The 18772-nt window shown below is 35.6% G+C and overlaps 1 protein-coding gene across 1 annotated transcript in view; it reads right to left on the bottom strand.

The window, feature by feature from the left end:
* The window catches only part of Lrrc4c (leucine rich repeat containing 4C), a 159910-nt gene that overhangs the window by 17945 nt on the left and 123193 nt on the right, over positions 1 to 18772 (bottom strand). Inside the window, exon 2 of the mRNA XM_052183070.1 lies at positions 9440 to 9491. The gene's annotated coding sequence lies outside the window, so the exon portion shown is untranslated. The remainder of the gene's footprint in view (positions 1 to 9439; positions 9492 to 18772) is intronic.

Raw genomic sequence — 18772 nt, 5'->3', positions numbered from 1 at the left:
GAAAGAGATGGCCTCAAACAAAAGTTCTTTGTTATCAGTTTTTGGTTACTAAAACAACTAAGCAAATACAAATGAAAAAGAAATTAAAACTCAGAAATATATGTCTGTGCAGAGTTTGTATATGAGACTATTATAAATTTGTGTAACTTGATTTCTATTCTGTATTATTATGGTGACAGAAGAGATAATAAAGAGAAAAAATTAGAAGGGTGTTTAAGTATTTGATATTTGTATTTTTTTCATTGTATCAAGTCCTTGTTTATTCCTGACAGCTTAAGTCCATATATTGAAGCTAACTGGAAAACTGACTGTCTCAATCTGACAATACATCACAATGAATCATATATGGTACCATCTATGGTTTCCAAGAAGTTTGGTAGTGGATTTTATATAATTTGTACAATCTATAAAATTTTATATGACTCTTTGTTTAAATGTGATTCAATAAATATTTTACAAAGAAATTATCAACATTATCATTGCCTAATCATAGAATCCTATGGTTCAAAATTGAGTACATTCTATGCACATAGACCTGTCAGACTGTAGTATTTGGAGATCTGTTTCAGATCTAGAAATAATTTATTGGACTGGTATCTCACTGTGTGTCAATTAGTTATTTAATTTTGTAAGTGTGTTTACTGCTGACTTGGGATGAGATATTGATTTCTGTTACTAAGATGAAAGAACTAAATCCAGTTCCTCTGCAAGTTTTCAGAGAAAATGTCTACAGGAAAATTATTTGGATATAGACTGTCATGGTGTCACATGCATTTGCTGTATACCTACACCAACACTACGTTCATTATGTTATTCTACGTTACAACAGATGATCGACAAAACAGACAATAGAAGAACCTAGATTCAGGAAGAGAAAATAAAATACCAGAGAATCATCAACAGGAGAGGGTTTGTGACTGTGACTATTCCAGAACCATTAACACACAAGTATAGTTTATTACTAAACAGACAGTGCCACTCAAAATTACATGGCTGCTTATGTATCTTTCAGGCTGTTGGTCTTTGCCATTACTGGTGTCAAATGAAGAAATATTCATGTTATTAACATCAGTGAAGAACAATGATGTGATAAGAATCAATGAAAAATGATTTTTTCATATAAAAAAAGCTCTAAAACAAGCCATCAAGCAAAATATATAATAAATAAGCCTTCATTTAGGATATTGAGGAAAGATAAATTTCAGAAGATGGTCACATATTTTAGCCTCCCTGGATATGAAATGGGATGAATCCCTTCAGACTTTGAATTGGGGACGGTGAATGAGGATGAAAAGATTAAAGAAAAAAAAGGAACAAAAAATAAAAAATAAAAAAAAAAACCCAAAACAAAACTAAAAGTCCAGGCTTCTCAGATTGTCCTAACCAAAGTAGCCAAAGGAACTCAATATTCATATGTTTTCTTTTATTACCAATAATTTTATATAAATGCTGATATCTTCATATCTATATGTATATTTATATATGGCATACATATTAACTCAAAAGTGATTGGTTTTCATCAACACATATCATATATATATATATATATATATATATATATATATATATATATAAACAAAACAACAAATAACAAAATAACAAATAACTTTTTTTCTCTCCCTGTACAGATAAGTGAAAGTTTTAGAACAATCCTAACAAGTCCATCTAGAATGAAAGTCCCTAGCAGGGCAGGCAAAGGAGAATGTGATTTCAGAAAGTTGGTAATGCAGTTAATGGCCTTGTTGCCCATGCTTCCTTTGGATTGATGACTAGCTGGGAGGAATTGATGGTCATTAACCCCCAACTGCTCATTAATCCTTAGGAAATGCCTTGTGCGAAGGTCATCATTGCCTCCATAGGCTGAAAACAAACAAAGCAACAATCGCACCCAAAAGGCATATGGATTTTTGTAATGAGTAACGCAATTTAAATTGCTATGAGAGGCAATATGAGAGAATAAATAGCATGTGTACAAAGTCATTCAAAGTGTAAAAACTACCTTCCAATGTTTTCCTCAGTACTTACTTCCTTGTTCATTATTAAAGAGTACATAGCTCCAATTTCCTAGACAGTAACCAAAACCACATATATAACCCCTAGCAAAAATCGTTAAACATATCTAAGATTCATTTTATGGTAGCATAGAGAAAGAGAATTTTTAAAGTTCCCTTCAGCACTGTTAATATATGTCTAAGTATGCTTACCAACATATCACCTAGAGGGAATTCCTGCAATTCTGTAAGTCTCCCTCATTGATCATTTGAAGCAGAATACTAAAACTAGCCTAGCACAAATGATTGAGTCATAAAGCAATGCCATGCCCTATACTGAATGAGTGAGCATGTCGTTAGTGGATAATTATTAGTTCAGAGAGAAACAGCGGGGTTTATCCATTCAGAAAGGCCATGCAGACCTGAGATATAGTAGCATATCTTGATTTGATTGGAAAAACATCTAGCACTCTGAGGGAGGGACAGACAGGCATTGCCCACTCTAATGTTTGTTGAGTGCCCATGGCGAGCCAGGAAGTGTACGCACCTATTGTCACTTACAACCATTTATCTTCTGCTAAGAATTTTACAACATACTACAATTAACAAGTGACTGCCCAAGGATTTACACAAAAGTCTAGAAAAATTCTAACGGAGTTATAACTGTACTAACAGTGAGAAAGGTAAAGATTTGGGATAAAAATGGGTAGTTTGAAAACAAATACCAATTAGGAGACAAGTGCATGAAGGTAAACATGAATGTGTGTCAGGAAGGATTGTAGCAAAGTGTAGTGGAATACAAACTAGGAAAAATAAAATAATCCCAAGTGATGAAAATGCACATGTAGTTGTGCATTCTCTACATATAGGGATTGAAGAGACTTGGTTTGTTTTTGTGACAGAAGAGCTTAGGAAACTGAAAAGACCATATTTAAGGCAGAGCAAGGCATCAGTAGTACCTATTGGAAACAGGAAACTAACAATGTCCTGCATGAAAACTTCTGAAACAATGATGGCCTGAGATAGGTTTCATGATCTTAAAATACAGCCTGATACAACACCATGATTTGTCAGTATCTACCTTGGAAGTTTCACGTCAGAGACTCATGTTTCTATTTCGCCAGCACTCATGAGCTCATGTTCTTAGATGTTCTGAGTTCGGTGCAGTAATTTTGTCTAAAACACAGGAGGGGCAAGTCCTGGAAATCTAGTTTAGGCTCCTGATGAATCTGTAGGCCACAATTCTTATAGTTTAGCATGACTTAGGAGTTTAATAAATTCAGTAAAATGACCCACAGAAGCCTGATAAGGAGACTCTTTAATTGAGTCTGTGTTTATGAGATTTAAGCAAGGGGAGGAAATAGAATAGTCTCTTTCTGTGATTTCCAGGCAACACATTTAATCAGAATGCAGATAGCAGGGATGTCCTCCTAATTGGAACTGGAAACTGGTTTCAAGTAACCTCAACCCTGTTAACAGTGCATAATGAGGAACCCTCGGTGATGACAAGTCAGATAATGGAAATGACTGGAATCAGTGATTTCTTTGTTTCACCTTAATGACCACAAAAGAGGGAACCATTCAGCAAAAGCAGGCATCTGAAAATTGGATTCTTATTTATTGCTTTAGAGGCACTCCTCCTTTCACATTAGCCTTAGGTTGTGCATATTGGATGTGAGTTGCCCCACTGCAAGCCCTGTATTTGCTTTCAAGTTACCATGGAACCTTGAGACCTGGGGACTCAGTTCTAATATTAATGAGTTTCACTTAACCTGGTACCTTACCAGGTAAAAACCCCTTGTGATTTCCTGTATTCATTGTGCCTCTAATGAACATTTTGCAGTAACAATGACACAGAAACAATTAGGTATGTGCATAAAAAGTATTAAACAACCAAGTACCCCTCAGTATCTGGAAGGGACAAGGAGGAAGGAGGCCAGAGAATGCTGTTCTTTAAATCATGAGTATTTAATCTACTTTTGTTGCTTTAGATAAAAATTCCTGCTTGGTTCTTTCTCCCACCATCTGTCTTTGTTCTCTGTAGAGTTCATTTTAAAAAAAAATGATTCCATTTTAAAAAGAGCCAGAGGGTGGGGAGGCTCTCTATAAAATGCTGCCTCCTGGCTATGGCATCACAATAGCAGTTATGGGCACATAATGACAATGTCACATACAAGCAATTGCACTGGATGTGCAAAATAAGCACACATGCTCACACACATACTTGAACATACATGCACATGAGAGGAGAGGGATGAGTAAAAACAATAGAGGCAGAAGTAGAACTGGTTGTGAGGAATAAGTGGGTCATGAGCTGTGGGAGGGGAAACAAGATAACTGAGTAGGGGAATGTGTTCACAATACATTGCATACACTTAAGCAACAGAAAAAGAACAAAAATTGTTTTTAAAAGCACAAGGCACAGTTGAATATGGATATACCAGATATTGGGTGAAATAATGTAACTCAGATCAGCTTCCATTCTACGAACAATATATGATTTATTTCTATGTCAAGTGCATAGTAGAAAGATAAAGGTTAATGAAAAATAAGTAAAGGTTACCACAAAAAGAAAGTAAATAATGGTGAATGTGGCTGTTGATACTGAATTCCTTATTTCCACTCTCAGAGCTACAGCTGCCACATGAACAGAGACAGAACAGACATGCAAAAACATGATAAATTCTAATGTGAATGTTTGGAAACCAGTTCTGTCTATAAGTATCTGGACCACAATTTGAGACTGTATATGAAGTTTTATTAAAGCACTTCCACAGTCACTTCTATAAGTATTTTCTCTGTGTTTCTTTTATAGTTCTTAAAGATGTAGTATTTTTGAGAATTTCATACTTGAATAAACTGTATTTCTATCCCTCTACTCCTGTCTTTTCCTCTCTTACCCTTCCTCTTTTCTCCATCAACTCCTATGACTTCTATGATTATTATTGTTAAACACACATACACACACAGCCTACCTAGTAGAATTAGTATCATCTATAGCTCATGTCCTTAGGGATGCCCACTTGACTACTTGGGACTAGATAACCCATTTCGGGAGACAACTACTTCTTTTATCTTCAACAACCACAAACTGTGCCTACAGGGCAGCCTCGACCTACAGTGAATTCTTCTGAAGTTTTTTCCAACTCTGTTGATTTGTCAGCTAACATGAAGATAGCCAAGTGACTGAATTTAATTCATGGATGACAATTATAGGCCTCTATTTATAATGACCTTTCATAAAAGAACTAAAAGAAGAAATTAAACCTCACTGATATGTCTGTCAATGGTACCATGGATCACATTATATATGTGAGGAATCCTAATAAAAGGGAGTTTTGTGACAGAGCGGCTGTTTGACTTATACGGTTGTACTGCATTGAGTAGCACAGCTCTCTGTATGGCTGTCTGTGTGGTTTTAGGCATTCTACTATCTACCTGTAAATTAGACATCAAACTGAGAATGGAGATTATAGCTTAAGATAATTCTTCTAACAGTAATGCAGAAAGAATATCTTAATGAAGCAGGTATAGGCACACAGCAGTAAAAGGAGTATTAATAACACACAAAAAAGATACGACAATGTATGTCCTGGTTAACCATATGTGCTTGTGTTTTCCCATGGTTAAATTACCTTGATGGTAATTTATAAGCAACTGCTCTTACCAGGGGTCATGCCTCACTGAGTTCAGTTCTAGCTGTACTTCCACATGTTTTCATCACAGCATTTTTTATTAATTCTTCAATTATCCATAATCCTTTACCAGTGAAACTTAAATTGTTTGGTTCTTTTAAAAAAAGAAGGATGTATTAAATGTATTATTTCTTACTATTTTTATCCAACCTACAGTGCTTAATCATATTGCTATGTAAAATCAACACCTTGTCCATATTGTGTCTTCATTTACCAATTCTTTGGGAGCATGGACAAGCATCTATTCATGGGTCTGAGATAGATGGACATATCTGTCCTCTCCTTTCTTTGTTTCCAACTTAACAGACTATCATTCTTTTACCTTCAATAGAAAGATGAACTCAAGTCATATCTGTTGAAATTTAGCCCTTATATCTTGTATGAGAAGACCTAAATTAGAACTAATGCATTTGAGACTGTATTATTGAAAAGGAGTCCTAGAAATAAAATAGAATAAAGTCGGCCATCTCACTCAGGATACGAGGATCATATTCTTTGCAATTCTGAAGCTCTATTTTGTATCCTACTCAGTAGGGTTTTTCCTTCTGCCATTGCGTTCATGATATTTTAATTTTTATAAACCTTTTATGAGATTATTTTAAACTCTTTCTTTCTCCCCCCTCTCTCTTTCTCTCTCTCTCTCTCTCTCTCTCTCTCTCTATATATATATATATATATATATGTATCTATGTTTATATATATATATGTATCTATGTATGCATATATATTACGTTAAATGTGGAGATTGCTTTTGTTTGCCTTTTTTCTTCATTTTGAGTGCATATTGAGATGGAAAAGCATCAGAAAAAATGGAGAGAGTAAGAGTGGAGAGAAGTTACAGCCCATAGCGCACATTTTCATGGAAGTTAAGTAGCTTATATATACAGTACACTATTCCAGAACAGGTCCAAGAAATAAGACTCATGATGTTGCCATAGAGATGGGGAATCAAATACTGCAAGTCTGACATTTATCCCTAGTGGTATAGTTAGTGATTGATCCTATGTCTGTCTAAATCTTTCCCTCAAACTACTGTAATGTATCAGTGCTGTTTTATGTACTGTGTTTCCAAATAGCCTTAGAAACTTTACATAAAGCACAAACTCCTTTTGCAACTTCTTTATGAAGCCACAGAGAAAGACTGCTATTATGATTTCCTGCTGTGTTGATGAATAATTCCTCCCCTGACACCTCAGTTGAGATTTAATGCATATCCTAGAGTCAACCATTTAGCTATATTAGCAGACCCTCACCCTTGTTTTTACATTTTATGTTGAGACAAGGTTTCACTGAATTTTTCCAGGCTGGCCTTGAATTCACTGTATAGATCAGACAGACACTGAAATTGAGACTATCTTTACTCAGCCTCCTGAGTATCAAGAATGGCAGGCTTCTGTCCCAAGTAAGATTATTACCTTAAATCTTAGTAAAACCCCATGGTTCAGATGTGTTCGCATTCATATTGTTATTGTGAAGCTAAGATGGCATACTTCCACCCTACCTACATTGTTAGAATCAATCAGGGTGGGGTTTAAACTTGTGCCACTTCATTGCAGTTCAGTGAAGTGTGTTAGGTGACAATTTTGACAAATATACCTAACAAAGTTGCTGGGCCCTGATAGTACTTTCTTTTTTTCTTTCACAGAACAACTATTCTATTTTCCTGGGTTAATATAATCAAAATGTGGTTCTGCTCCCTTCTGAAAGTTGAGGCTAAGAAAAATATACCATCTTGCTTGAGTAAATTAAGGAATAGTCACAGTCTGAGAAGGAAGTAGATCTTGATATATGCACCACAAACTTGCAACCAGCCACCAATGTTTCCTTCCTGCCAGCATGCATTACATTGGTAAACTTCACTCTCAATTCTTTTTATTTTTGAAGAAAAGCATTTCCAGCTAATAACACAATTACACTTAAGTATCAGAGTGCATTTTAGTATTATTGCATTTGTTAAATCTAACTGAGTCCAAATTACTTCCTCAATGTTAATAGGAGACAGAGAGAAAAGGAAAAGCAGGAGGAGGGGGGAAAGGAGGAAGGTTGAGGGATGAGGAGGGGGAGGAGCAGACTCGGGGCAAGTGATGTTTTCAAGGGTTTAATAAAGCAAAGAAGATTCACATACAGAATGAAGGAGAGGAAAGTAGAGATACCAAAGCTCCATATAGCCTCAAGCCCAATAAATGTCAGTTAAACTTTCTGCCCACGGTTTCTATGGAAACTCCTTAAGTTAAGAATGGAGCACAGACATTTTTGGACTGCAATCCTAAAGCTGTTTATTTAATTATAATGGAACATGAGACTGTTAAGGACAATACTATTATCATACTGATAGCATTTAGGAGTCAACAAATCAGTTTTGCAAAATGAAATGCTGATTTTAAAAAACGTTGTTAACTTCATGTTAATGCCATGTAAATAAAAAGTGCCTTGTATTTACAGGACTTCACACATTATTTCCCTCAGGCGAACCCCAAATTAACCAAATGACATTCATTGAAAAGAGAGTTCTTCAGAGGCTTCATGCCAATTATATACCCCCTTCGCCCAGTGAACAAAACCAAGGTCACAGCATATTTTCAATTAAACCCAAGATAGTACCAAAGTGCAGCACAGCTGGAAAAGCCAGCACGTTATTACCCTATAGATCATTTGTGTGCAATGAATAGGTCTCCAGTGCTTTTCTGTTTTATAGGCATTTGAATATAAAAATAAAGAAAATAGCTGCAGATCAGCCTTTGCCTTCCAAAATAAACAAACATTTTCAGGGCATTATGTCCTGTGGCCAGAGGAAATAAAATGATTTCAAGTAATCCGAATTTCTCTGTCTGGTCTTTAATTTGGCCACAGAGAACCATCCGATTGATTGATTTATTCATTTCTTCCTTCTTTCACTAAGCAAACATGTCTTTTTTTTTTTTTTTTACCTACACTGTGTTACTGCATGTGCTAAGGGACAGAGAAAGCAGGAATATTATACACTATCCCCTTCTTTAATTAGACACTTTTCCCAGACTAATACTTGACTAATTTGGTCACTACACAGTAATGTGGGATGAACATGATTTATAGGCACTGAATAAATGTTGGCGTCTTCATGGAGATTACAATTTTTTGAGACAAAGGGGAGCATAGTCATAAAGAAAGTCTTTATCCAGTGTGCTGCTTCCTTGTCTTGTGCCTCAATAAGTAGGATTGTGACTGTTTTGCTGTGGTAAAAGAAATTTAAAAAAAAAGTTTGTGTGTGTGTGTGTGTGTGTGTGTGTGTGTGAGAGAGAGAGAGAGAGGGGGGGGGAAACAATGGCCATTCAGAAGATGAGGTATGATGTGTGGTATATCAGGACTGATCTCAGAGGAGAGCGATGGTTGTTATGAACCCCAATAGCTATGCAAAGTATTTATTCTGCATATTTTTCTGAAGAAAGATGGTTTCACAAGAGAAGCTAATTTCTAGGTCAGTTATCTCTATAGTTGAACCAGAAAGCACAAAGCCTGTTTCAAAGAGAAACCTACATAAATCAGAAGATAAGACTCAATGGATAGTCTTCTGCTATTTTGTAGAGCTTTTTTGTTGTTACTATTGTCTTAAATAAGTCCCTTTTTATAGTGACTGGACTCCCTACAAATTGTTGTACTGAATGAAGTCTCATTGCTGATATTGGATTTGACAACGTATTATGAGCCACTTTATGCTAGCTACTGTTGTAGTGTTCAGCATATTATGGGAACCACTGAGCATGAATCATCACCCACCTTGTTCTCCCTTGGGGTCTCCATGAAGTAAATAGGCAAAGTGCTTGCCAACCTAAAAAACAAAAACAAAATATAAAGTAAGCCTTATCCATTTAACAATCCAGCACATTTCTTGGTCTGCCATGACCAACAACACAGATACCACTGGTGACAATATTTATTGAATCACCACTGTATTTTAACACAGATCTAGGCTGAAAGCCAAAGCATCTATTTTAACCACTGGCCATTTGGAATAATGCACTTTTCTAATGACAGGAAAAACATGGACTTGGATCCAGATCTGCAGTCCACACTTGGTTTTCATTTATTAGATTTGTGAATTTATGCAAGTCAATTTTTCTTTCTGATAGAGCGTTCTAGTCATAATCACCTCATAGATCAAATCAGACAATTCCTAAAATAAATGGGCAGTTAAGAGTACTAACCAAACACTTGTAACTCACGGTGAACAGTCACTTCAGATAGGAGGAATGCCGGAAACCCTTCACCCCTCACGTCTTGGTTTCATCAGAATGGGACGTACACTACTAAGAAGCCAAGGAATGTGCAACAGCTCTCAACTGTGACAGCTTACTCTGAAAACATGGAAAGAACTCATACTCAAGATGACCCATGAATATGAGGAAAGAAATATAATGAGGAAGTAGCCATCGCTACTTTCTAGGACCTTACTAAATGTGTAAGACTTCACAATGAAGGGAGTCGCTGATGTAAGATGCGTAGAAAGTTGTAGTTCTGTTAAGTATTTTAAAATCACTTGTCTCAACAGTTGAGAAAACCTTCATGAAGGTAAGGAATGTTAGAAAGTAGCGTGAACTCAGTTTTCAGTGTTTAGTAAGTATCATTCATACCCAAGAGAAATTAACAATATGGAAATTTTGTCCATGTGTGCTAGCAGCAATAAGGCTTGTTGGGTGATATTTATTTTGAAGTTTTGCCCTGATTCCTGGACTTATAATACATTTTCTTTCCTTCAAGCATTTCATCTTTCATATAACTTCTGGGTAGTAAGCCAGTGTTAGAGGACTTTTGGACTACAAACATTGTTTTGGTGTAGTGTAGATTCTGTTGTTGGCTTACCAACTTATTAAACAGGCTACCCTATAGTAGCTTACAGCAACTGAGTTTCATAATATGGTACTCACAGTCATTAAAATGTTCATATTTCCTTCTCACAACTTTTTGATAAAAGGTGATAAAAAAAGAGTTAAACATCATCCAATTAGAAATGCCAAATGACATGTTAAGAGTTTAGCATAAGCATGTGCTACAAATTTTATTTGGGTATTTTTTCTCCTGTATCTAAAAATCAAGAAACAATACATGTATTTTCTTTAAAGAAATATTATGCAAAGAGGATGGAAAGTGAAATCAAAATTTAAGAACCACACAGTTTATAAAGCAATGGTACACTAGACAACAGAATCTGTGTTTCTTTTAGTATAATTGTAAAAATCAAATACTTTTTAATTCTAACAATCACAGTAATTTATCTCATGTTTGAACATATATTTGATATGGACAAATTGTACTGAGATGAAAGCCAGGCAACTATAGATAGGGAAATCACCCAATCAGAAATTGAGACCAAACACCGGTCTGGGTATTGACATCACCAAGAATTCTATTGGTAGTAGGATTGGAGAGAACACTGTTCGGGAGGGGCGTGTATTTAAATTTTTAAACAGTGAGGAAGAAATGAAGATAAGAACTTTCAGTAACTTGGACAAGGAGGCCTTAGCAGGCAGAATATCCTGATAGCTCCACAAGTGAATTTCAAAAGTGGTTGTTTAAATGTGTGTGGTGGTTTCATTTGGAACAGATAATAAAATAATCACATTTACAAAGCAATTAACTACCAGTAGTCAACACTATCATTAAGCAAATAAAAGCGAGTTTTAGTGAAAGAGAACTTAGTGATAATATGTATTTTAAGTCATTATTTTGAAAAATATGTAAACTCAACTTCATAATAACTTCTAGCAAATCTTAATTTTGTAAGGCATCTTGGGTATACTCACATATGCAGCGTGGACTACAAGTTGAATGGCATTGTACTAACAGTGCCTCGAGAAAAGCACAGGGTACAGCAAGAGCTGTGTGAAGGAAAACCGAAAGATGAAAGGGAAAACCGTCTATTGCTGAATCGTGTAACCAATTCTCGATTTTTATATTCATCAAAGCTCATAGCATTTTACGTATATCTACTAGTCACTCCTTTCGGAAAACATCCTATACTTGATTCCTAGGAAGCAATTCTATTTATTTTTCTAATTCCACAGTCATCACTATGCTGTATACTTGCTACATATGTTTTATTTCTTGGACTACTGGACCATTGAATGTCACCATGGTAACAAACATGGTAAAAAAAATTGGATTTGCTCTATATTTACAAACTAAGCAACACTACAGGGGCTTTATATGGCATCTACAAACTACTTAAGAATCTAAAACTTGCTGAAATTGTTCATCAGCTATAGAAGTTCTCTGGTAGAATTTTTGGGGTCACTTACGTATACTATCATATCATCTGCAAATAGTGATACAGTGACTTCTTTACCAATTTGTATCCCCTTTAACCTATTTTGCTGTCTTATTGCTCTGGCTAGAACTTTGGGTACTATATTGAATAGATACAAGGAGAGAGGGCACTCTTGTCTTGTCCCTGATTAATTTGATATTGGCATTTGAAATTAACTAGCTTTCAGATCAGTATATGTAATCATTTTCTTAAGTCCATCCACTTGGAAGTATATGATTAATTTGTTCATTATAAAAGTGTATAATCAAACATGATATTCACTTTGAAAATACTTTAATATTATGAAATAAATATATACAAAGCACTTTGTTGGAAGCATTGATTTTCATAGTAACTCGGCCCATATGCATATGTATAACTTCTCTTCTGAATCTACAATTAATCCAACACCTATATGATGTTATTTCTGTTATAAAGACTCTAGGAAACTCCAAAGTTATCTCCTGATCCATTGTTTGTTTGTTTTTTAAATAGACTGTTCTATATTCTAATTCAAAATCTCATTTTTGCTATCTTTAACCCTCTTCAGTCTTTTCTCCAGAGACATAGTCCTATCAAACTTAATATTCAATTGTATTTTTCTGTGTTCAGTGCTCAAAGGAGTAATATCAGTTTATATATATATAAATTAAAAATACACCCAAATTTTGAACTTAAATTTAGTTACAGCAAATGTATTACCAAGTACTTTAAAAAAATTATACATTTTCTCCCTGCACATATGTAGCAGATGTGCAGCTTGGTCTTCATATTGGTCTCCCAAATACTGGAATTGTCCTGTACTTGTGTCTGTTGCCTTTCTGCGGATCCAATTTTTCCAATTGGGGTGCCTTGTCTTGCCTCATTGGGAGAGGATGTGCCTAGTCCTGCAGTGACTTGATGTTATACCCAGGTGAGGGGCTCTCCCTTGTCAGATGAGAAGGGGAGGGTGAATGGGTGGAGAAGATATGTGAGGTGGGACTTGGATGAGATGGAACTGATATTGGGATGTAAAGTAAATAAATTAGTTAACTAACTAAAATCATATAAAATGACACATGTATAGGTCAAATATATTATTACTATGTTTTATGTTTATATTATTATTTTTGAGAAAATATTATATCTTTGTTCTCCCTTCCTTTCCCTGCCCCCCACCCTTTCTATATATTATCATCTCCTTGCTCTTTTTCAAATTTATGGCCTTCTTTTTTGTAACAATCATAACTCAAAAATAAATTCTAATGATAAATCATTATAACATCCATATTTGGTTCAGCTTTGTGGAAGACATTTTTGCATTCTTGCTAGTTATAGAGGAGATCAACCAAGGTAATAAAGAAGCAATGCATTGTTGACAATGGAAAAATCTTCCTTCTGTTCTCACTTAACCCAGCAATTGAGTGATAAGGAGGTCTTATTGTTTAGTTGTCTTGTAGTGTACTCCTCACATTCAGAGCTGAGAAAGACCCCACTTGCTTCACTGAAGCACCGTAGCCCACTGGGGCCATGGCCATGGCCCCCTCTTTATTTCATAAAACCAAGGTTTCCACACTGTTTTCTCTAATATCACAGCTCAAATGTAATATCTCACTCTTTTTTTTCCTTTTTTTATTTTGGTGACTTGGTTCTTTCACATGTAACTTGTTCAGAAACAGACGTTCAAATACCTGCTTATTATCTTCCTCAATTGTATCCTTTTCATTTTGCCTCTGATCACTTGGATAACAAAGACTCCTGTTAATCAATCCATTTATTGCCACACCTTAAGTGGTTTGCATTTACTTCAAAATTGTATTTTCAGTTGAAATTAAGAGGTATCTATAGATGCATCAATGCACAGACAATATACATTCTAGAGCAGATAATGCTGAGCCAGAACAAGGTGTGTGAACATAGGAAATGGCACATTCTGACTGTTCATCACTTTTAAATAATAGCGTCAGGCTGACCTCTACACTTACTAATCCGAATCTCTAGTCTGAAAGGATATATGATAGCTGTGGCATTTATCTCCATAAGTGTAGTGATGAAGGATGAATCAAGGCTAGCAGAGTCATGAGTGACTTATCTGACTCCTCACACAAGTAAAGATAAATGACATAGAGTCGTCCTCCATGAATTATAAACAGTATTTTCACATTGGGTCCATTGGCACAAACATTCTGTGTGCCTTTCCCCTGACCTGACTGTGCTTCCTTTTCAAAACCCTGAACAATAACAACAGAGATCCTAGGGGAAAGAAAGAGGGGATGAAAAATGTTGAATCCTTTTCTGTAACACAGGTTACTCTGTGAGATGAGACCTCAGAAAACCATCTCTCAGGGACTGTGAACTGGCTGTGAGCCTCAGAATCAGATTTTCATGTGTCTCTGACTGTTGTCATTAAGCTAATGTCATAAAAGAGTCACAAAGAGTTCCCACGGGTAATACACTGGATTCCTCTCTAACCTGAGGAAAATTCAAAAGATTTTAGCTTTAACAAATTCAGAAAGCTTCAAGTTTTTCACTAATGGTTTTCTTGATTATTGTTATTTTTACTTATTCACCTCAGATGATACATACTTCTGAATTTCTGAGTCAAACTTGGACATTGTCATAACATTTCTTAAGCTCCTGATAAGATATATAGGATACATCTTGATACCATCATGAGACAAGATAAGCTGTATACCCTTTATGCCTATGTGAGGTGGCTGATCTAGGCTAAAATAGACACAATGTTATAGAAAACACACAGGAATGAATGAATTGACCCCAGTCAAACTTAAACCTATTCAACATTTGTCCATATTAGAAAAAAATCAAATCCTCAATGGAACCTATTAGAAAAAGCCTATGTCTAAATTGTCAAAAAGCTAAGCATTCTCTTTTTTAAAGCAAATGAGATCTGTAGTTTTTGCATCTAGCCAAAGTTCCCCAGCATTCATAGTCCTTCTTCCCATGTGCTGATAGACTCTTTTTGCCAGACCTTTAGCCAAGACCAATATTGACTCTTCTATAAAACTCACTCACATTCAGTCTTCTATCATAGTTACTTCACATATGATGCTAGTCTTATATTCTAAAAGTTTATATTCTATACACCATGCTACTTTGATAAAATTGTCTAGTCCAATTTCCAAAGGACATCTCTATATGTATTTCAAATAATGTAAAAGCATTTTTGTTTCTTTCCCACCAATCTAGTAGTAGTAGTAGTAGTAGTAGTAATAGTAGTAGTAATACTCTCATACTGAACATTCAGTAGCTGAGTACCTGATTGATTTGCACATTGTATTTCTAATTCTATTAGAATATTATTACACTGATATCAAGCATTGATTACTTTCCTAATTTGCATCTTCAACATTAAGTGAATAGTTACTAAACACCAGAGATAACTTAAGGAACTAGGAATTTTACTGCAAGTTTGTTAGAATTGTAGTCTCATATCATGAAAATTAACTATTAAGGTTGGATAGATAGTAATCAGAAATATTTAATAATATCCTACTCAGAAACAAGTACTAAGATGAAAATAAAAGACTGATGGAAGAGTTAATAAAATGAGAAAAAATTAGTTTGATTTATTTATAAAAATGCCTCAGAAAAGGGGTCATATAAATAAAGGAATGACAAGAAGAAATCCAGATATCAAATCATTTAGGAGAAAAAAATGTTCCAGTATGAGAGAATAGCTAAATTGTAGGTTCAGATTCTCTAAAGCATGTTGTCCTTAAATGTCATCATTCACACACACACACACACACACACACACACACTTACTCACCCACACACATTAAAAAAATTAATTTAATATATGATGAGTATTAAGCAAATATATAAACTATGTTTCCATTGTTTCAGCTTATAAATACCAGGGTACAAGCTGTCATTGTATCTTCAGATTGTCTTTCACTCTTCTATTGTGTATTATATAAACCACTTGTCAATGTATTTAGGAAGTACCTGTAGTATTCAAAATGACTTTATACCTACAGTTGAATTATATGAAAATCTGTTTTCTTTCAAGTAGCTTTTCAAGTTCCACAATTCAGTCGTGGACCTTCAAACGTTTAACATCTGACTCATTACAAACAACTAAGTCTTGCAGACTAAAGAAGAGAATTCCTTTGCATTCTTATATAGTGGGAATTTTTTAGAGTAGTTTGCATGGAAGTCTGCAGCTACCAGGGAGGGGACCTGGGAGAATCTCTAGGAAGTGCCATAGAACTGAGATGGGAGAGGCTCCCAGGAGTTACTGTGGGTGACATTAGCTGACAGGCATAGCAGTGGTTATATGGAACCTGAAAAGAATACCTCCAGTAGTCAAGAAGAACCCTCAATGGAAGGATAAGATCACAAACCCACTCACAAAACTTTTTACCCAAACTTTATCCCATCTAAAAAAATGCAGGGACAAAGATGGGGCACAAACTAAGAGAATAGCCAACCAATAACCCAATTAATTGAGACCCATCCCATGGGAAACCACCAATCCATGACACTTTTGATGATACTCTGTCATGCTTGCAGACAGAAGCCTAATGTAACTGCTGAGAGGCTCAATGGAGCAGATGACTAAAACAGATGCAGATACCCACAGCGAAACACTAGATAGAGGTCAGAGACTCCTACTTAAGAATTGAAAGATCAAAGGTCCTGAAGGGGATAGGAAGTCCACAGAAAAACCTACAGGGTCAATTCAGCAGAACCCTTGTGGGCTTTCAGAGAGTCAGGCATCAACCACAGAGAATACACAGGCTCGACCAAGGCTCCTGGTACATATGTAGTAGATATGTAACTCAACCTCCCTTGACCTTTGAAGCACTTGCTTGTCTGAGGAATCTATTCCCCAAAAGTCCCATAGTTTGGCCTCAGTGGAAGATGATGCTCTTAACCCTGCAGAGACTTCATTCATGAGAGGTGGGGTAGGTTCTTACCCAATGGTGAGCTAGAGGTGGGGTAGGTTCTTACCCAATGGAGAGCTATCATCTTAAGGAAGATAAAGGGTTAAGGGATTGTGGGGAGGGACTCTGTGAGATGGGGACTAGGTAAGGGGGAGCAATTGGGATGTAAAAACTGAATGAAAAAGTAAATAAATGAAATTTAAAAATAAGCATATTTTTAAAAGAAAGAATAATAGACATCGGTTCAGAGCTTTGAACATTAATTAAGAACTGGCTAAATGCTAATGCTCCATGTGAAAGTCAGTGTGATCTTTGGTGGCAGTGATGGAACTGTCAGCTGGTATTGTTGGGACTTCTTTGAGCAGTAGAACTGAGAAGATTTGCCTAGAAATTACATGTGGGGATGATGGTGAGAGAAACCAAAAAAAGAAAAAAAGCCATCTGCCACCAACCAATACAGCTGTCTAAATATCAGCTGTTCCCCAACCACCTCTGCTTTATCCCATAAACCTGAAGATGCATTTGTATCAAGGGATCTACTTTACCTCCCTAGCCATTACTAGACCTTTGAAAATATCTTCTGTGATGGTGTGGCTCAGTCCAAATCCCTACAGCTACCAATGTTATCTCTATCTTTTCTATTAAAATTTGCCATACCCAATGTCTATGTTTATAACCATATATCTATATCTATATACTCTCTATCTCAAAGAAATTTAGAGATCTGTTTTCTCTCATTCCAGTGAAGATATCAGGGCATCCCAGTCTGTGCCAAGGTAAAGACTTCTGAAATGTCAGGGATTTCGATATTTCATTCTGCTATAAAGCAACTGAAATCCCTTTGGGAAGAAAGTTAACCAAGTTTAAGAGCCTAATATTTCAACTATTTCTTTCCTAAGGGCATGTGTGTTCCCCATGTTAAACCTCTGAAGAACTATCTTCTAGACTCTAAAGACTTTTTCTGGATAAGTAAAGAGACTTATCTAATCAAAATAACACCATTTCATATAAATGTATGCATGGAATAATGATTTCAACTCAAGTTTAATTTTCCTCCATGGTTAGTTTTCACTTCTGATAGGAAAATGAGTCCTGAAGTGTTCTGAAGGAACTCGCTGTAGTAAAGATATGTCATGGAAATATGTGATGTTTCATGTGGAGAAGTCCCTGGATAGGAGCCACAATTTCATGTTGAGTCAGTTATTATAACCAATTGCAGCTAGAAGCTTATGATTATTCTGGGGGAGGAAAAAGGCAACAGGGCATGGCTGCCATGATTTTTTGACATCATGTTCTTCCTCTATACATTGTATCCACATATATATCAGAGAATCTGCAAAGGATTTCTTGTGCTAATAGCCTGTCAAATTGATCTGAAATAAGATCAATATTTCAGAATAATTTCAACATCATAAATTATATTTAACTAAAACTGTGTTCAACTTGTCAATTTCATCAGCTCTATGCTCTATTATCTAAAGAAAGTAAATTTTAAGATATCAAGAAAACACAATTCCATAAACACATTGACAATAAGAAGAGAAAGGCAATGCTTTATGCCTCAGGATTACAGTTCTTGTAAATCATATGAATTTTAGTGCAATTTGTCAATGGGAGATTTTTAAGAAATATATAGAAGCAACCTACTATCCGGGAGTAAACACACACAGAGTATATTCTTTTATTTGAGCATGTGTGGGTATAGAATAGGATTGGATTCAATGTTATGTAATTGTGTGCTTTTGGAGGCCAAGGTTGACATCCAATATCTTTGTATATTGTTCTCCATACAGTTGTGTGTGTGTGTGTGTGTGTGTGTGTGTGTGTGCATCTGTGTGACTATGTGTCTGTGTATATGTATGATTGTGTCTGTTTGTTGGTGTGTGTGTTATTAATGCTACATTTTTGTTTGTT

The sequence above is a fragment of the Apodemus sylvaticus genome, chromosome 5 (genome assembly GCF_947179515.1).
Source record: "Apodemus sylvaticus chromosome 5, mApoSyl1.1, whole genome shotgun sequence".
Lineage (NCBI taxonomy): Eukaryota > Metazoa > Chordata > Mammalia > Rodentia > Muridae > Apodemus > Apodemus sylvaticus.
This window is presented reverse-complemented; position numbering and strand designations above follow the sequence as displayed.